At 41.2% G+C, this 21,070-nt stretch overlaps 2 long non-coding RNA genes across 3 annotated transcripts; one reads left to right on the forward strand and one right to left on the reverse strand.

The window, feature by feature from the left end:
• Positions 1 to 213: 213 nt before the first annotated feature.
• On the forward strand, positions 214 to 7,805 carry LOC116597408. The gene is made up of 3 exons (XR_004288590.1): positions 214 to 714; positions 2,460 to 2,747; positions 5,888 to 7,805. It is a non-coding gene; the product is annotated as an uncharacterized LOC116597408 (long non-coding RNA).
• Positions 7,806 to 14,837: 7,032 nt separating this feature from the next.
• On the reverse strand, positions 14,838 to 20,098 carry LOC116597199. Of its 2 annotated transcripts, none has more exons than XR_004288494.1 (2): positions 19,680 to 20,098; positions 14,838 to 14,949 (listed from the first exon to the last, which is right to left on the reverse strand). It is a non-coding gene; the product is annotated as an uncharacterized LOC116597199 (long non-coding RNA). The 2 variants fall into 2 exon arrangements; XR_004288493.1 differs by lacking the exon at positions 19,680 to 20,098 and adding an exon at positions 15,190 to 17,998.
• Between the last annotated feature and the right edge of the window lie 972 nt (positions 20,099 to 21,070).

Below are 21,070 nucleotides of genomic sequence, written 5' to 3' on the forward strand. Positions count from 1 at the left end.
AGTTTTTTGGAGAGATGTAAGCAGGCGTGTGTGCGCGCGCGCACACACACACACACACACACACACACACACTTCCTTTCACAGTGGAAATATTGCCCCTGTATTCAGTACCCAGTTTTATCCCATTGTTTTTGAAGACCAGGATGTGATTCATCCTAAAAATAGCTTTCGCCCTTATAAAGTGTCTGAATAAAAATAGTTTGTTGTTGTAGTGTTCAGGAAAGTCTAAAGACCTTGTGTGTGTGTGTGTGTGTGTGTGTGTGTGTGTTTAAACTTAGCAACCTCGTAACACTGCTGAAGAATCACCAGGGAACAGGGTAGTATATGGAGAAAAATTATTTAATAGCTTGACATATTAAGGACATGAAAACATATTGGTTTTTAACTTATGATATCTGATTTAAATATTAGTCTTTTCTATTAATAATTGAACACAGTTTGCTTCATTTTATGTAATACTTTTTAATAATAAGCTGGTCAGATTTTAAATAAAGTTCTAAATCTTCACATTGTTTTCTCTTTTCGTGTATGCTACATTTTGTGTGTTTTAGATGAACCAGTAACCCATGGGGGAACGTTTCCACATTTAATGTTTCCTCCTGTTATTATATGTTGTTTGATTTTGCAATGATTATTTACTTTCAATAATTTTCAAGTATAAAAGAAAAAAGACTTTATGCGGAAGGGGGGAGAAATGAGAAACCGCTCGTGTTTGTGAGTACTTGGTTTTGGGTTGTTTTACTTTTTTGTTTTGTTTTAAATGAAACTGTACCTAATTTTACATTACTGCAACAGAGGGTTTTTTGAGCTTTTTCACCAAAGGCCTGAATGAAGTTAGATGCAATATCTATGTGGTAGGTGTTTTTAAAAAGCTTCTCACCTCAGTCCAATAATCAGGATTTATCTGAAAAAGACTCTACTCTGTAGAGCAAGTAAGAGCTTCAAGGTCATCACGATCTGAGGGTGTTGACAATGAGGCACGCCTGATTTCAATATTTAAAGTTTTATTTATTTATTTATTTGGCCGACAGAGATCACAAGTAGGCAGAGAGGCAGGCAGAGAGAGGAGGAAGCAGGCTCCCCACCGAGCAGAGAGCCCGATGCGGGGCTTGATCCCAGGACTCTGGGATCATGACCTGAGCCGAAAGCAGAGGCTTCAACCCACTGAGCCACCCAGGCGCGCCTTATTTTCAATATTTAGAAGAACAGATCACTGTAGTAGGTTTTGTACTGAAGTGCAGCCATTCCTTCAGTCTCATTCAGAATCCATTCAAGTGATTTAAGATGAACACGCACTGATGGTGATGCAATGAGTTGTGCTTGTAGGTGACGACCCAGTTCTAGAGCAAACGGAATATTAATTGAAACAGTAAATATTTTTGAGACTAAACTTCTTGAAATATTTTTATAATCAAACCAGTTCATACTCCTCTGTTTTTGGTTTGGTTATTTTTTTTTTTTCCTCTTTCACAGGGAAGTTTTCTTTCATTTATTTCCTACTAGAGTAATTCAGTGTTCAAAAACAGGAAGCAATCATTAGGAGTGGGCCAGGCTCTGTTATATATTAAAAGAACTGAGTTTTTCTTGTCACTCTATCTTTGCAAATGGTGATGAATATTCATTAAGTTAGGGAAAGATTTGCCAGCTGTGAATCTTTGCAAAGTGTCCCAGTGCTCTAAGCCAAAAAGAAAACCAAGGTTCTAAAGCCTCTATTTCTGTGTATCATAAAGGGTGAGGAAAACAAGCCGGCCAAGGGGTTCTCGGAGGAAATACATTCTGTTTCACACAGTTTACAGGAATATATGCACTTTTTTTGAGTAAAATTATGATGTTCAGTTTTTTTTTTCCAACATCATCTTTAAAAGACAAAAAGCAAAGAATATCTCCCAATTATACTAGTCCTTAAGTTTATCTCCCTTCTGCTGTCCTATAAGGGATCTACGTTTTTATTTTTTTTTTAATAAAGTGTGAGACTTTTTGAAGTAGCAACACTTTATATTTAGTCAGTATGAATGGGGATGGAGCATTTTTGCTTTAAAAGACCCAGACCTTCCCTATAAAAATCTGTGTTAAGTTCTTGAATATTAAAATACTTGAGTTAATTCTGTGTTTTTTTGTGATGTAATGGTGACCACACTTAAACTGAAAAGAAATATGCTCCGTTGTGTTAGAAAATGTTACCTATATTAACTGAATTGTAGTGCATTTTCAGTTTTTATATTTCTTTAGAGAAGGATGCTTTTACATTTTAATGTATAAAAGCAATGTAAAAATGTAAAAAGCAAAATTTGAAAGTTTTACTTTCACTTTTCTCCATACTTCAGAATGAGAGTTAATAATTACTTAAAATTGATATTAATTTGTGTTAAATGGACCATGTTATTCACTTTAAGTTATAATTAGGAATAGTGAAAATATTATTTTGTTCCCAAAATATTTAATTATTTTTTATTAAAAAGGTTTCCTCTGTATCAGGGAACAAAAAGAAGAGTTTCCCACAAGCCGAAATCAGTTTGCTGATTACTTGGAACTATCTGGTTATGAGAAGAGGAATAGATTCAAAGTGAAAGAAATAGCACATTTATATCACCACCCTGGGCCATTGTCTTTGGCCATTTGCACTTAAGGTGCTTACATGAGCAGGCAGTGTCTGTCTTCCCAAACCACTGCTGTGCAACGATTATCCTCGACAACCTGCTCCGTCTTCACTGGAACATAACTGACATATAATCTTGAGGAAATAGGATGTACATGAGTTGATTCAATGATATATTGTATGATTCCCACTGGAGCATTAACTAACACTCTCTGACTTTACATAATCATCATTTCTTTTTTGTGGAGGGAACAAGTAAGTTCTAGTCTCTTACCAGCTTTAAAGTCTATAATGTAGTGGGGTTATGTGCGATCACCGCGCTGTACGCGAGAGCTCCGGCCTTGTTGTACCCTTGCTCATCCTCTCAACACCCCCAACCCCAGAGCTCCTGGGAGCTACCGCTCTACTCCCCGCGTTCATGAGTTTGGCTTTGATAAACAGCTCGATCCTAACAGGATCTCTGACTCCTAGTACTTTTGTGGGAATTTCAAGTGCCAATATCCTCTCTTCATGAAAATGAAAACCACATACCTTTCCCAAGAAGGTGGTAAACTCCTGCTTCTAAATGCTGCCTCGTGTTCTAAAACGATACCGCTACATGCTTCTTCGGCTATGAAACCATCATCATACAATCAGGTCAAAGGGTTTTAAGTCATACTTACAAACTTTTTACTACTATAGGGTAGTTGGAAGACACTACTGGTAAATTGTTTTAGTTCCCTATAACGTGCTTGCATCTGTGCATAAAGATGTAGAGGAAATATTTTTAATGTAGTGCAGGATATAGAAAATGCCGTATCTTGTAATGTAGATTTCATTTGTAACTGAAATTTCAAATCTAGATCACTTTTTTTGGAATAATCTCCCTAACTGCCCCTGCTTGTTTGGCTGCCTTAGAGCTGCCTTCTAAATGTGACTTCCCCAAGGAGACCTCACTGATCCTTCTGCCTTTTTTCCTAGGCTAAGTGAGATATGACATAGTTCCCCTTCTATAACACGACACAATTTTAATTGTGTTTTTGAGTTATGTCCTACCTTGCCACAAACATATGGCAAGTTCCATGATGGTGCACATATTTAATTTCTATCATCTAAGTCATACTGTATCCTCAGCACCTAGCAAGTTAACTGATATGAAGTACTCAAGCTTTTGTTGAGTCAATAAATAAGTTAATTAATTAAGTCATTACCCTGACCATTGGAACAATTCAATCTGTCATACTAATTTTTAATTTCACGCTAAACACCTGTTTCTTGACTGGCACATGGTGGTAAGTGGCCTCCAATAGCTGGTGAGACAGAAAATGATAGGTAGATGATTGTGGCAATGTCAACACACTAGAATAACCTCACAGACCCTCAAACAAACAAATATTCCGTATGACCACCACCTGTCGTTAGTGTTTTCATTGTTTAATTCATCTGTTCAAGCCATATTTATTGAGCATCTATCTCTAGGCACTGGAGAGGTAGCAGTCGGCAAGACAGAAAAAATCCCCGAGCTTATGGTGCCTACATGTTAATGGAAACAAACAAACCATTAATATGTAAGCGAATAAGTGAAAAGATGCGGGTAATTGAAGAAAACAAAGCAAACAGACCGATAGGGTGAGGAGTACTAAATGGAGAAGAAGGAGAAGATACGCCACAGAGAGTGCTGGAGAAGACTGCTCTGAGAAAATGACATTGGTCCTAATTCAGGAGAACTCAGTCAATGAATTGGTTTTATCTGAAAAAGCCCACTTTTTTCCCTAAGGTCTTTAATAAAATGATTAACTTCATGAAACACACCTGAATGATATACTTTAATTATTCATTCATTTAGTCCCCAGTTTATGGTTTTTCGAATAGAACCTTGAGAGTAATACATTATAAATTAAAAAGTATAAATTAACTCACAAATTAAATTAGGCAAATAATTTCTTTTTTTTTTTCAAGATCTTAGCAGGGAATTTGAGAGATCTTCTTGGCATTACTTCAAAATTTGATACAGACACAATGTAAGATCTATAAACCACAGTAGATTTAAACCCCCTCTCACGTAAAGCACAGATACTATTATCAGGCTTCTTGACCAATTTTGTGTTAGTATTCCCTTGACAACCATATTATTAACCATAGGAAAATAGTTTTCCTTAAATACAGTTGGGAATAAGGATGCTGTCCTGGAGTTTGCTTTGAGTGATGGCCATGTGCAAACGAGAAGACCAAGGGACAGTTCGATTCAGTTTAGCAATTGCTACAAGTGAGAAATTTTAATATGGAGTATGTAGAATGAATGGTATCTAAGGAACTTCTCAGATTGCCTAACTTACAGAACTGAATGGGGTAGTGTGTACCATATCGGTTTGTCTGATACTGGAACCTAATTGTAATTTTCAGTAAAAAATCCAATATTAGCACTTTTTTTAAAAGAATTCTATTTATCTCTTCATTTGACAGAGAGATAGAGAGACACAAGTAGGCAGAGGCAGGCAGAGAGAGAGGAGGAAGCAGGCTCCCCGCTGAGCAGAGAGCCCGATGCGGGACTCAAACCCAGGACCTGATCATGACCCGAGCCAAAGGCAGACGCTTAAGCAGCTGAGCCACCCAGGTGCCCCTATTAGCATGTTTCAATTCTGTCAGTCTATATTTAGCAGAAATGGTTTTTATAAGAATATTATCACCTTTTAAAGTTCTTATTTATACTCAAGAAAAATTGCAATTCAAAAATTGTGTCATTATTGCAACACAAGGAAGAAAGCAGCATTATTTGATGAAGTTAAGAGTTAAGCATAAAACCACATCTCTTACCTTCACAATGAGAAAAAAGATCCTGGAATGATTTTATGTGGTTATTTATTTCATTCATATCTGTATTTTCGAGAACTAAATTCTTCAGACCGTGTCAGGGAACAAAAGGGCATCTTCCTCTTTTCCTCTTCCGCTTGTCTTAATATTTAGTTACATTCACCCTTGGAATGTTTAAAATTAGACATTCTCACAGTCTTTCTTGGCATTTCAATGCTCCATGTGAAAATATCAACAGGAGTTATCTGTTTTTAGTTTATCTGCTCTTTGTTTTGATATTTGTGAAATCTCTTTTCTCCCATTATTTAAAAATTCATAAAATATAAACATGAATGTATTTAAGTTGTGTCTGTGTTACATTGTGTATTTTGTTTTGCTTTGTTGGTAGGGATTGGATTACAGTCAGAAATACGGTTTCTCATCCTGTTTTTATTTTCTGGTTTGTGTGTGTGTGTGTTTAAATGGTAAGCATTTTTTGTTGTTGTTGTTTTTCTGCTGCAGACCTCTGCAGGCTTCTGGAACCACAGTAGGGGCACGGAGTGTCCCTTGTTACGTTGCACAAAGTCAGTACTGTGTTTCAGCTAGTAGCACAGGCTGCAGGGGCAGGGGACCTCCATCCAGATCCGGGATCTCTTTATCTCTGAAAACTTTTAGAAACTACTTAACAACCCTGCACCTTCTTTCACTCATTGATGAGATGAAGATCGTGATATGCTCACTTCGCAACACTGTTGTGAGGACGCACACTGATGTGCGCAGAGTGCTCTGAAGAGTCCTGGTAGATGGAAGCAGCACAGAGAGCAGGATCTGCTCCCAACCTCACTCCCACTCCCTCCACCTGCAGGAAGATGGGGATGTAGACCTCATCACCTCCTTGTGCTGTTGAGCCCCTGGGTACTGTAAGAACAAGCGAAGGAAGGAAATTGTAAAAACGGAGAAATCTTGAAGAAAATATTGGAGGGTGCTTAGAAGCACCTGACAGAACACAGTAAATGTGTTCACTTAACTTTATCTTTTCCTTCGTCCATAGATTTATAGATTACTTTTTTTAATTGAGGCAGACTGGTCATTGTCATCATTACTATAATGATATAATGATACAATGCCTGTGTGTGTTGCAACGTGATCACCACAATAAGTCTAGATAATATCTGTCATCATACATTGTTAAAGTCTTTTATAACTCTAACAGTATATAGATTAATTTTGATTAATTTACTTTTTAACTTAAAAGCACAGGGCCGAATGGCAAACGTGTGGCCAGGAAGTTTGATCTTTTGTCAGTCTTCCGGAAAGGTCCCTCGGCTTTATGGATCCAAGATTTATTAATATGTTCAATGTTTGTAACCAGTCACATCTGGGAAGAATGCTCGTTCTGTTGTTTCCTAATTATGTGATCTTGGAAAAGTCACAAAAGTTCTGTGAATCTCAATTTCCTCATCTGCAAAATGGAGCCACAATGACTGGTGAAAATTTGTTGTGGTGGTTAAAATAACTGATTTTGGAAAACTTAGCAACCTGTCAAGCAGATAGGGTAGCATTAAACCAATGGCATTAGGTGTTTCTAATCTTCCCTAAGTCAGAATTACACTTGGTTGACTTCGGCCACGGTTCTTGGTTTGACGTGACCGAGGCTCGTCGCTGTCAAGTCAAGTGAGGTAACACGCACAGGAAAACACTGTGGCACAACATGCACGATGCACATGTTATAATTTTGAAATTTGCATTAGTAGCTTCTCCACTATGGTTATGCTCAGGGTTGACCTTAGACCATCTGTTTTCCTTTAACTGTTCTCTCACTGCTCCTTCTCCTCGATGACTTCAGCCATCACCCTTCCAGGCCCTTGGGCACAATTTTCAGTTTTCCCCATCTCACTCTTCATAATCAAAATCTTGCAAAATAGTCTTCTGTATTCCTCTGAGAAAAATATTTACTTCATTTGTCCTCTTTTATCTACCCTAGTAGGATAATCCCTAGTGGAAGTTTTAGTCACATCATGTCATTTTCTTTCACATCAATGCTCCTCTGTTTGTGATAGAACTCCTCCATCTAACGTCAGAGTCTTAGTCTTCTAGAACCTCCGAGCTCATGGCTGAGGACCCCGAGGGCCTCGGATTCTTTCTGATCCTTGTGCCTTTGCTCTTTCTCTCTACTTCAGCACATACTCTCCCTTTTCTTCAATTTCTGTTAATAAATTGAATAATTTTAAGAATCATTGGGGTTATTGACCATTTTGAACAGTAACAAATGATTTAATATGACTTTATTTGTATCGTTGAACTAATAATACTGTTTGGAAAATCGAGCCATATAAAGATCATCAATTTTTATTTGTTCAAATCTAGTAATTTCTTTAAAAATTCTTAATCTTTATATGAGACATAGTCATGATACCATCATTTAAATATGCCCTAGAGATTGTCACCTACTACAAATATACACAGATGTATTTGTAAAGATACAATCATCATCATTTTAAGCAAAAAATTATTATATTATTTTAATACACGTAAGAAGCCACATCTACAAAAGGAGAGGTTTCTCTGGCTGCGCCTGTGTTTGTGTCGCTCACTGCGCGGACAGTGGCTGGGAAAGTACAGCCCAGTCTGTGAGCTATTGGCAGTGGTTCCAGTTTGACGAAACAAGAAGGGGGCGTGTGGGAAAGGAAGGGTCTCAGAGAAGTTAGCCCAGTGGCGTTTGTCATCTTTGTTAACCTTAATTTTCGCTCTAACAGATGCATAAACTTATGACATTCTGAGTTGGATAGAATTCAGCTATTTTAGAGGAAAGAAATGATGGCTCTTGTCCTCAAGCCAAGATACCGGCGCACCGACGCTGGCTCGCCTAGCCTGACTCCACGAACCGCCTTATATTTATTTTCTTTGTGTTGGCTGTTTATCAGGAAGTGATTTCAGTAAAGAGCTGTAATTCGTTTATTAAGGAGACTCTCAAGACTCGGAAGATGGTCCATATGCTCTATTCAAAAACTACTTTCAAAATCTGTACGTGCACACATCCATTGCTTTTCATTTGACTGACCTTTTTTTTAATCATTTGAAGAAATGAGGTCATAGTGAAATGGGTGTATTTGCTTCTTAATCTCTTTGCTTTCAGTTCTGAAACATCTTACTGATCTAGTACAATACCTAAGAGCAAAGGAGATATATATGTGTGTGTGTGTTTATATATGAATTCTTTTAGTCTTATTTATTTGAGAGAGAGACAGGGCAGAGGAAGAGAGAGAAGCCGATCCCCCCGGAGCCAGCAGCTCAGTCCGAGGGCCCTGAGATCATGACGTGTAACCAGCCGAGCCACCCATGTGCCCTGATATGTGTATTTTTAAAAAAACAATTTTTCTTCGAGGTAAATCCAATGACAATACAGAACACAGACCACAGTGCCAGGCATCCTTAAGAACAGAATCCAATATAAAGTTTGTTTGAATAAACCAAAGGCAAATCTTGACTGAGAGGATTTTGAGAGTTGTAGATCCAAAATTACTCTCCCAAAAGTTGTTTGTAGCAGACACTAAAACATCGGAACAATAGGGAAGTTTTCTGTTTCCTTTAACCCTTTATCTCCGTTCCAAATACTAAGCAAAATAGCCAGATTTTGAGAGGTAATTAAGTCCTTAACATATCCTGTTTTATTTTAGAATTTTTTCAACTTTTTTTTTTTTTTTTAATTTGGGGCCTCAAAAGTACTCTTAATTATTGCCTTGGAATTATTTCATTTCTGATCTCATTTTCTCTGTCTTTCTCTCCCTCCTGCACTTTGGGTTCTTAAACTTTTGGATAATGATAGGTTCCTCGGAGGATCTGATGAATATTATAAACTCTGTCTCCATTAAATATACTAGGAATCCTTTCGTGTACTGAAGCTCACTCCTGACGACACGTTAGGAACACTTTGGCTGTCACTGTCCTTTCTCCTCTGCGCACCTAGATGCATAGTAGTAGACGAAATAATGTCAGCTTTATGGCGAAAGGGCGCGATGGTCATGTTCTTGGGAACTGACTTGACATCCGTGCTTTTTTGAAGGTCTTCTGTAGTGCGGCTCTGGGCGTTTTACATACATATTCACGCTGTCATGAAATACAGTTTGGGGGCAAAGACTAGGATAAAGCCTTTTCCTTTTTCCATATTTCTTTTTCCTTTTCTTTTCTCTTCTTTTCTTTTTTTTTTATTTAGTTGAGACAGAGAGAGAGAGCGTACACTGGGAGAGGGTCACAGAGAGGGAGGAGCAGACTCCCTGTGAGACCCCATCCTGGGACCTGAGCAGAAGGCAGACACTTCACCGACTGAGCCACCCAGGCACCCCTCTTTTTCCATATTTCTAATGCAGTTTACTGAATTTGTGAAACTGGCACTTTACGTTGGACAATCTGGCAGTGTACTACCTAAATAGTATTTTCCCAATCTCTCCTATATACCCTTTAAAACTTTCATATGCACTTCTTTATTAGCCATTTTAGCTACTAAATTCTCTAATATCTTTTTTTCATTATGCATACTGGATTCTCTTCTCATCTACAATTTATTATAGGAATTTTTCATGATGTGTTTTTAGTGACACATCATTTATTTAGCAATCTCTTGGACATTAGAGACCTAATAGTGGAAATCTCTAAGTGCCGTGACATGCGTGTGGCGTCTGTGCTTACTCACTATGAGCTGCTCCTCTGCCACACTACAGGACTTGGATAAATAGTTACTGAATGAATGAGTGAATTTTAAAAAATCATAGTTATAAGTAGGCAGAATATTACAATTGCCATTGAATAGAAGTTGTTTACACAAGTTCCTAGTAAACTTCAGTGTCCCCGAATATACCCTTTACCCTTGCAAGGAAGTCAAACAGATGATTGAAACGCCCACAACATCTTGCACAAAATTTCATCACTAAAGCCGTAGAATTTATTCTCTCAGGCCAATACATGCCTCTTGGGGGATATTTATTCCTTGCAACACAACTGTAACATGCTTATAGTCGGTTTTTTTTTAATACTTTATTTATTTATTCGACAGAGATCACAAGTAGGCAGAGAGGCAGGCAGAGAGAGAGGAGGAAGCAGGCTCCCCACCGAGCAGATAGCCCGATGCGGGGCTCGATCCCAGGACCCCAAGATCATGATCTGAGCTGAAGGCAGAGGCTTTAACCCACTGAGCCACGCAGGCGCCCCACATGCTTGAAGCCAGGTCATATTTATGTTTTGGTTCATTTCAGAGATAGAGTTTGGTGATTCATCAGTTGCGTGGAACACCCAGTGCTCCTCACATCACGTGCCCTTCCTGATGCCCGTCACCCAGTCACTCTCCCCCCCAACCTCCCCTCCAGCAACCCTCAGTTTGTTTCCTGGAGCTCAGTGTCTCTTACGGTTTGCCTCCCTCTTCAGTTTCATCTTACTTTATTTTTCCTTCCCAAAGCATATTTTTAAAATGTATTTATTTGGGAGAGAGAGAGTGTGTATGCTCTGGGGGGCGGGGGCAGAGGGAGAAAGGGGATCCCAAGCATACGCCCCACTCATTGTGGAACTCAACATGGGGCTCCTCATGACCCTGATCAGGACCTGATCTCAAGTCAAGCGGGGGTCACTTAACCAGCTGAGCCACCCAGATGCTCCAAGCCAAATCACATTTTAAAAAATTATGTACGGATTGATTGTAATTTGTAAACTTGGGAAAAGCTGGAGAAGCCATAACCACGAAGGCCTAAAGCCCTGAGACTGAGGAGCCGACCTAGAGCGAGAGACAGATTCGTACTGAGGGCGTCACCCACGCCGGTGAGGTGGCGTGCAGATTGTATGCGTGATTGTCATCTTTAGAAACATGAAGGTGTTTGGGGGCATCTTGCTGGCTCAGTTGGATAAATGTCCAACTCTCGACTCCCTCTCAGGTCATGAGCGCAGGGTTGTGAGATCAAGCCCCAAGCCAGGCTCTGTGCTGGGCATGGACCTGCTTGAGATTTCCTCTCTCCCTTTGTCCTCCTCCTGCCCACACTCCCTGCTTAAAAAAAAAAAAAAAAAAAAGGTGTTTAAATAAATGATTTCTTTTAAATAGTTAAAATTACATTAGATTTTACCAAAATTTCAAACTAGTGTAAATTATTATTACAATGACTACTATAACTTTAAGCTAAAAGGAGATATGAAATAAATTTAGATGGATATTTGAATGAAATTTTGGCATGTAAACATGAATGCATAAATTTAGATTATTGTAAATTTATTATATTAGGGATGGAGGCTCAGATGAGTCCAGCAGCGTAGTGAAGAAGACGGAGACCAAACTCCGTCACTACACTAGTGTGACCACTGATACAATCACTATGTGAGCTTGAGTCCTTTGGGAGAAAGAAAGATAACAGTGACTTGCCTGAGGGACTGAGGAAAAGCCATGGGTGAGATACATTTGAACCGGCACCCGATGGTGGTGGAAGATTGCCAAGAGAAGGAGGTGGGGTAGGGCACTCAGGGCGCCATGTCGCGGAAGCGTGCCGTGTGTTCAGAGAAGGAGGAGGTCAGCGCGCTTGGCTCCAAACCGTGGAGAAGGGAGGGACGAAGCGTAGAGAAGTGAGTCGCACCTCGGTTACAAGAGACACAGTGTTCTGCGTGCGAGATTTTGAGCTCTATAGCATAGGTAATGGTAAGGCAAGGTCTTAGGAGGGAAAATGAAATGGTCTAATTTGTTCCAGGTAAAAAATATTAATAGTTGGGAGCAGCATGTGGATAGATGCCCAAAGCGAGGAGGGATCCACAGAAGGAAGCCAGATGCGAGAAAGAAAGGACGCTCCAACTGGACGGATTTAAGAAACTGAACTAAGGCAATGGAAGAGGAAAACAGAAATGACATTCCTGCGACGTCGGTGAAAACAAATCAACAGGTCCTGGGGAATGATTGAGCATGGATGGCCAGTAAAAGGGACTATGTTCAAGGACTTTTAAAATTTGAGCTTCAGCAAAGACAGAATGTGACAATGGTCATTAAATCTAGAATGCTGGGAAGGATTAACAAGATAAGTGAGTAGCTCGTCTTTGGACACGTTGGTGTGAGATGGTCCTGGAGTATTAGTTTGATATTTCCAAAGCCAAGTTCCCCCCCTTCTCTTTCTGTTTCTTCAACATAAACGTGATAGTTGAAGACATAACATTGACTGGGACCACCCGGAGAGCGCGTGACTGGAGGAGGCAATGAAGGCACCCCGTAAATCAATTGCATTCGAGAGATGGTGAGAAGAAGACAGTAAGGTGACAGAGAAAAAAGCTGATCATGAAAGTAGGGAAACAACAAAAAGTCGTCTTGGAAGATAAAGAGTATAGCAAATGCTGCGGAGGCTGAGGAGTAACACGGTGCTTTGATAAGAGCAGTTTAGTGTGAAAATTTTTAATGATTCATATTCGATAAGAGTTTCTGGAGTTCTTCCATGTGCTTGGGCTTGGGACTCAAATGTCAACAATACATATCACAATGTACATACATCGCAGGGAAATAAGGAGACTTTTACACCATCAATAATTTAGCCCAAAAGTACTCCATTAAGAGTAGACCATCCCGGTTATTAGGCGTTCATTGCAGCCTTGTCCCTAACAAGAGTAACTCATTATATGGCATCTACTAATCAAAGACTTGAAGCCAGTGGGGATTTCGATCAAAATGGTTCCTAAGTACAGCTGACCTGGAGCGACAAGCCAGTAAAAGTCCTCCCGGTCATCCCAGCACACCCATGACCAAGGGCCAGCCACACGTCGGTATCTAACATTCTGGATACAATGAAGAGCATGTAAGTGAGATTTTTTATTTCTCAGTTAGAAACACAAACATTCCCTGCATTTCTAACTATTAACCTTTTTTTGGGCAGAGAGAGAGCACGCGCACGTGTGAGCCACAGGGGAAAGGCCACGGGGGACAGAGAACCTTCAGCAGGCTCCACGGCAGGCAGAGCCCAGCCGGGGCTTGACCTCCTGACACTGGGATGATGCCCTGACCCGAAACCAGAGTCAGAGGCGTAAGCGACTGAACCACCAGGCCCCCCTAACTGTTCATCTTTAGAATGAATGACCCGTCCTGCTGCGAGCGCTGTGCAAGTCTGGACCCAGATGGGATCCTTCACTGTCCTCTGACAGCCACGTGGCTCCTCGACAAACGCATTAATTGCTTCAAATCCTTCACAGGCAAACCAGGAACTACAATACCTGCCTTGCGGAGTTATGAATTAAGAGGAAACAAGCGAATATGAAAGAAATAATTAAGAGTTTGGCAGATGAAGTTTTGATGAATGCAATTATTAATCTAGGAAGGTGTCTAGCAAAATGTGTAACACATCGTAGCTCATGTCGTGGACACAATGTGTTCATGACTTTGGTGTCATCGACAATCAAAGCATCAGTTAGTAATGTAAGTTTTGGAGCTATGTCATCTTTTTTTTTACTTTTGACATGATAGAGAACAATATCTAATTAATCAAATGATTGGCTGTTATCATTTGCTACTTAGTAAGTGTCCTTTCCTAGTACAGTTGAATAAGTTAGAGACAATAATGATTCTACGAACATTTTCTTAGCTGCTGCTTCTCTGAACCACAGTAGAATGTCTTAGAGATCTTGGGTACTTATGAAAGCTTTCATTTATTTTGATAAAAAGGAAACTAAGAAGTCTTTTCCTCTTATGGGTTAACATCTGTGTTTCAATCATTGTCCCTGCTGCTCTTTTGTCAGTAAAAAAAAGAAACTAATAATAATCATATTTAACAGTGAAATGATCGAGGTCTTATCCTCTAGAAATCTAACTGCCTTTTTACTCGGGATTCTCAAATTCTAAGTGCCTGCAGCCATATTTGGCCGACTTACTTAAATTTCCTAAGCCTGTTGGCTGCTGATTTCCCCACTTATTTAACAACGTAGCTCCACGGCCAGCCTGGGCAGCTGCCCACTGCCCCGGGAGTGTTGTTTGCATGTGTGCGTTTCCTGGTACCTAACGAACGTTAATGCTGGTCCACTGTACGTTTTGTCATGTTGGCTCCCTCCGTGCTCACTTATTACCTCTTCTTTTAGTATGTAAGCTAAGCTTGACTGAATGGTTGTATAAGCAGGGAGGCTGTGTGTCCTGACGGGGTTCTGGAGAACAGAATGATACCAGAATTCTGAGCTGGACGTCATTTCTGGAACACAGTGTGTCGAGAACCTCGTGTGTTGATTCACAGTCACGTTATCTCTTTTCCTCTCAGCTGGTGTCTGTGCATCTGTCTCTGCTGGGCAGGTTTGCTGCATGTCCAACCTGACCGCACGCCTCCGGAGCTCCTGTTAGCTGAAGACGGCAGTCAGGGGGCGCGGCTGTCACCACACGCTCTGCCGAATGCTTTGGCCTGAGGAGGAACAGAAGTGCGCAAGAGAAAATGAAACACTCCAGCGGCAACTGTCCTGATCTGGATCAGAAATGCAAAGTCGACCTTCAGAGCTTGCACCGATTGCGGACGGGAAGACCCTTTGCTGTTCGTCAGCTCATCTCAGCGTCTACGCAATTAGATTCCAAAGTGTCCTGCCTTGGACGGGCTTCTGAGAGGGACCTGAGGAGGAATAAAAGAAACAGAATGAGTTGTTTTTCTTTTTGCAGTGAATGTTTCGTCACATGCATGGCACACTTAGAGACACTGAGTTTTAAGGGATGTACATTTGAAAATCTCAAAACTAGACACTCTCACTCTGGTTTGGTTTCTTGAATACAGCAGCCTGACTAGCAAATCTCCTTCCTTAAGGTAAAAATGTGTGCTTCTTTGACAACGATGTTGATTTTTCTGTTGACTTACATCGTTCTCGTGATGAGTGCAGACCAAGTGTATAAGCTACAAATCTTCACACCGTGCATTTGCCGCGCTCTGATGGCAGAAAGTCATCTGAGCATTTCTTTTTAATGTGTGCGCACTTCAAGTTCTTCTGAACTGTCACTTGCCAGCATCTCTCTGATTTCGTAAAACAAGCCGAGGCTTTGATTTTAGGAGCTCCCCACTCTCTCTTCCAAGCAGCGCTGTAGCGGTCCTTTCCGAAGTGCGGTCCCTGGACGCGCCGCCTCAGCTTCAACGGGAACCAATTCTAAACGCACGTTCTCAGCCCCCAACTCCCCCGCCCTGGACTGGCTGGATCCGAAGCTCTGGGGAGGCCTCCGTGGCCAGCGTGTTAACAAGCTCTGCGGGGATTCTGACCCACACTCAGCTTTGAGAAGCCCCGCTCTGCTTGTCACTGCTTTGGACGCGTTTCACCGCTTCCGCAATAATGTGAAGCTTGTGGATCTTCTTGTCAGAGTATTTTTAAATGTCCAAGACAAAACACACAGATTACTAACAAAGTAGGTTATGTTGAAATTCCATTATCCAAATATTAAAAACAAATTTGTGATACAATAATACATGTGCTTCTACTAACACATTTACCTAACAAGATTCATGGGTGAGTCTGATAACCATCATAGTTTTAAAATATTGCTGATCAAAAATGTTATTTCCAGATATCTGCAATAATTACATGTGTCACGACTGTATCTATGATTTACAGCGGGGACAAAGTCATGGGTGTTGCTGATACTATGCAGTTTATTCCTCTAGCCGTAATGGAAGCAGACCCTGCATGTCAGCCAAAGGTAATGAAAACACAAGTTTTCTGTGCATCTAAACTCATGGGTTCCCCTGGATTCTATCCACAATCCCCAAGAGAAAAGAAGACTTACAAGATGTGTGATTTGCCACCCACCCAAAAAATGCTTATCTTGTCAAATGAGAAACGTGATACATTGTAAAACAACCTAGGAGACAGGATGTGAGTCAAATGTGTTCTGGAAGCCATGGAATAAATTGTTCTCCCCCAGGGCACCTCGTGGTCTGACACCGGTGACAGTGAAAGGCATAGCTGAACTAATAGTTTACTGGAAATTGCCAACGGTGTACATATTTTCCTGCTTAATCATACAAAATCTTTGTATTCATTACAATTGAAAATTTTTTTCCACAGGCTCTCTGCAGATCTTTACTTGTCATTTTATGTATTAATTGACACCTCCTGAAATTCCTTGGAAACTCTTAGAAACTGAATTTGCAGCTCTTCACGTTATCACTGTCAGCCCCCTTTGAGGAAATGCATATTCAAAGGGCACACAAACAAGTCAAGGTCGTGGAGCGCAGTTCGAGGCCCTGACTTCTGCTGAGCTCCACATCTCTGGTCCTGCATTCTGGCCTTGCTGGTGCGGCTACAGAGGGACAGGGAGCCATGAGACCTGGCCTGGCCACCACTTGAGACAGCCGAGCGGTGGTGTCACTGGAATACAAAGAACAGATTTCTGTTCCAGCCTCTGATGACAGACGCTCAAACAGGCAATAATCAGAGGAAGAAAGGACAAATCTGCTCTCATCAGGAGACAGAAGAGACAATAGACTTCCAGGAAAGGAACTTGCCTCTGCTTTGTAGATGGGCCATGGAACGAAAGACTGTTTGCCAATCCCTTGTTTCAGAAGCTGGTGTTGAAAGCCTCCTCTTTGCTTCCAGCTTGTCTTATTTGACAGATTCTTCCCCCACGCCCTGATTTTTAAGGACATTTTAAGGTCTCCTGAAGGGCTTCCTTACCACGTCTTCTCTACGCTCTTTCTTATGGTTTGGATAATTTGATCTTGTTTTTAGAATCAATTACTGACACTGACTTCTAGTCTTAACTTTATAATTCGAAAACTGTGACATTAACACAAATTTTCAAGGGCTCGGTTTTATTATCTGAAGAAGACATTTTTCCTACTGATTCAAATACAGCTTTTAATAAATAAAAGAAAAAGAAGGAATATTTATTGAGTGGCTGCCATGTGCCAAGCTCTCACAATAGAGAAGAAGCCGTATAATACAGGGAAGGGGTCAAGGTATCCCACTGGGCAGGTGGAGAAAAGGAAAACATAGAGAAAGACCCATCTGCAGATGCTACAGCTGCTCAGGAAGCCAGAGGGAAGCAAGAGGCAGAGAACAGAGGAGGGTACAGAGCGAACCCATGAGCATCTTAATGAGGTAGAAGGGTCTGCAAAAATCAGTAGTAGCGGGAACCAACCAACGTGTTTTAGTTATGTCGAGTGCTGAGCTTTCTCCTTCAGCTTTTGCTATGGGCATAGAGACGTCCTTAGGCAGCTGCAGATAGAAAATTAAGAAAGTTGGACGACAGGACAAATCTGTCTAGTGTAGAACAGCACAGGCGGCATTTTTACAGGAAAAAGAGGAAGGACACCCGTGTTTTCTGCCAGTTTCTGTTTATCATACATAATGTCTGCATTTGGAGAGTTGAATAAAAGCAAAGAGGAGAAAAAGTGAAGCTTACGACTTTCCAGGGGACCCAAGGCAACTCCACTTGGCAAGTCAGAGGAAATGTTAGCCCCTTTCAGGACTGGCCTGTCCCTGACACGACCTGGAGACCTAATATTTGATCAGTAGACTTTTGGAATAACAGTCGTAAAACCAGCTATTTTCATGGTTATTGCCAAGAATTATTGTATTGTGACTGATTGAAAATAGCAGATAAACATGGGATTGAAAAAGCATGAAACAGGGGCGCCTGGGGGGCTCCGTGGGGTAAGCCTCTACCTTCGGCTCAGGTCATGATCTCAGGATCCTGGATCGAGTCCCACATCGGGCTCTCTGCTCAGCGGGGAGCCTGCTTCCTCCTCTCTCTCTGCCTGCCTCTCTGCCTACTTGTGATCTCTCTCTGTCAAATAAATAAATAAAATCTTAAAAAAAAAAAAAGCATGAAATAGCTCTCTGTGAAAAACAAAAACAGTCTTAACCATTTAGTAAGTACTTTTTGCTGGGGGCCAGGGAAGGGTTAGAGTAGAAGTGAGTTAGGCAACATATAATTCATTATCCAGACCAAGAAATGTTTATCTAAGAAAACAGGCTCTTCCCTATCTGTGGAGCCGGAAGGAAGAGCATAAACCGAAGCCCATGTATCTGACATACCTCGAGGACTTAAAGGAGACCAGAGAAATAGTAAGTAGCTTTCTCTTCTATCTTGACAAACAAATATTCAAAATAACCAAAAATATTAGTTTCAAATTTAGATTTCTCAGGATTCTTGGAGTTTTGTGCAGGGACATGCTGGTGTTGGGTGAACCGGCCCCCGGCCGCAGAAAGCCTTTTCTGTGTGTCCTCAGCTTCTCCTTGCACTGGGGGGGCCTCCCATACACATCTGAGTGACCTCTTCAGCCGGGATATATGAATCTATCCACTTCTCAGTGTAAACAATGATTCTACAGCGACTCCTTGAGACTGGGGTGGGCATGGAAGAGGCAAGGTCCATCATCAAAGAGAAATACAGCCAAAAGGCTTGTGTAGTTCCTGGGTGTGAGCATACGTGGTTGGGGCTGGAAGCCCTGGTGTGCCCAGGGCATGGTTAGAGGGGGAGGATTAAGCTTTAGGTAGATTTGTCTTCTTGGCTCAGATAACTCCTAATCACATGGAAAGAATAAGGCCAGAGTTGGGGTCACTAAAGTGCCAGGACAAGAACATGGTCCCTTTCTCATGGATCTGAGCCCAGTACTGCAAGTGCCAACTTGAAATGGACACCAAAAAAACAAGCAATAAACCTAGATTCTTGAGGAAATTGAAATGTACCATTAGCTTAAATTTATGGAGCACATGTTGGAGTGTGAACTGCAGTCTGGAAAAGTGTCCTGGGTGTGTAGACCTGGATCAGGTGTTTTATAAGAAGAGCACTTTGTATATCATGGGAGAGGAAGAGCCTTCTCATGCAGGCCTTGTGTGAGTGAGTAACACTGACGGTAGGAGAGAGACAGCTGGACAAGCTTTTGGACACAAAGTCAGAAGGAGAAACGTTGACTCTGGCTGAGCATGAAGAAAGAAAAGGTTAAAGTGACCTAAATGAACTCTAAGGAGAGAGAATCTTGAAGTTTGTGAGGAGAGTGGATGTCCTCTGACGGCCATCACCGTCTGGACACAGACTTAGCCACAAGATGACGTTTGCACGACTCCTATTTCAGGAAAGGAAGCGTTATCTGGTCTGCAGGAAGAGTGGAGATTCCAGTTTTGTTGTTGTGCTTTGCTTGCCTCACTCTGGGGTGATGAGCACAGAGAACTTCTGCGGAAGCAGCGGGGGCTGTGAGTTCAATGTTTGTGTCCGCCCCACTGGGACTGTATTTGAAGACAGGGTCTCTACACAAGTAATTAAGGTTAAATGTCAAGGTTAGACGTCCTAAAGGTGGGGCCCTGATCCAACGTGATTAGCATCGTGATGCGGAGAGGTCGCAGACTGCTCACTCACTGTCTCTCCACCTGCGAAGAAGCCACGTGAGCACAGCGAGATGGCAGCCGCCTACAAGCCTGGAGAAGAGGCTTCAGAACGAAACTTCAGTCTTGGTACTTTGTTGGCACCATGAGTTTGGACTTTCCAGCATCCAGAACTGTGAGAAATTAATCTCTGTTCATTAAGCCACTCGGTCTATAGTATTTTTGTTGTGGGGGCTGAGCAGACTACAATATGGAGTGAATAGTAAGACACTGGGGGTAGGGATACAAACATGTTTCCAGAAAATTTTGGAAAACAATGGGGTGAAATACAACACAGAACCTGAGCTAAGATAAAGATGTCCCAGGAGGGTGTCTGGCTGACTTGCCGCTCTCAGTGCAGCTGTCAATCCCGGGTTCATGGGTTCAAGCCCCACTTTGGGCACGGAGCCTTCTTGAAAAAAATTTTAAAAAGGTAAAAAAAAAAAAAAAAGAAGGTAAAAAGAAATTTTGAAGGATAAAAATAAAATTACATGATAAAAATATCTGAGGTTTCAGGAAGCTGGAAAAATGCCTTCTCACTGGGGTCTGAAAGAAGAGAATTCTGGAATTTGGAAACCACAGAATATCCATTCAACTTCGCTATAAATGTAGGCTCACGGGCGTTACTTGGGGTTTAGGTGCTCCGAGATCTTCCACGGGTCTGTCTGGAATCCCTGAATCTATTAAATCAGTGAAATAATATGCAAAATCTTCTATGCTTATACGTGTAACTTGAAACAGACAGTTGGCATCCCCACTCCTTTCCCAGGCAAAAATTAATGAGGAGGATGACCTTTTCTGCAGACCTCAGTGCTCACCAGATGATCATTTCAGCATATCTGCTTTTCTAAAGCCAAGACGGCAGCAATAGCCACCATATGAGTGCAGGTAAGTCCGTCTCGTACACCCGGTTCTCCAGGGGCGGCGTGTTTCTCAAAAAGAGGAAGTAAGAAAAGAAAAGAATGAATGATTCTCTGGTGATAATGTCATTTCACTCCCTATTTGGATTAACATTTCTGGCTCTGTCTCCAGCAAAATACTCAAAAGCGTGGTCTACACACTACTTCTCTTACATGCTCTCTGTTCTTTTCCCGTATGCTATTACCACTGTTTCAGCTGTTGGGTCACAGATATGTCAAGTCTTATCTCCTCTCTTCTTTAGCGCTTTCATGGCTTTTTTGAAATTTAGAATCATCACGTTTGGTTTCAAAATAATTACGTATCGTTATTTTTACTTGGATCATAGGTTTCACAGTTTATTTAGGGGCAGACTGACATCTTTATGGTGATCTTCCGATTCAAGAACATGAGATCTTCCCACAACCTCATTGATGTCTTCTGTTGCAATTGTTCATAGTGTTAAAATGTATTTCACTCATTTCTTAT

The sequence above is a fragment of the Mustela erminea genome, chromosome 8, assembly GCF_009829155.1.
Source record: "Mustela erminea isolate mMusErm1 chromosome 8, mMusErm1.Pri, whole genome shotgun sequence".
Lineage (NCBI taxonomy): Eukaryota > Metazoa > Chordata > Mammalia > Carnivora > Mustelidae > Mustela > Mustela erminea.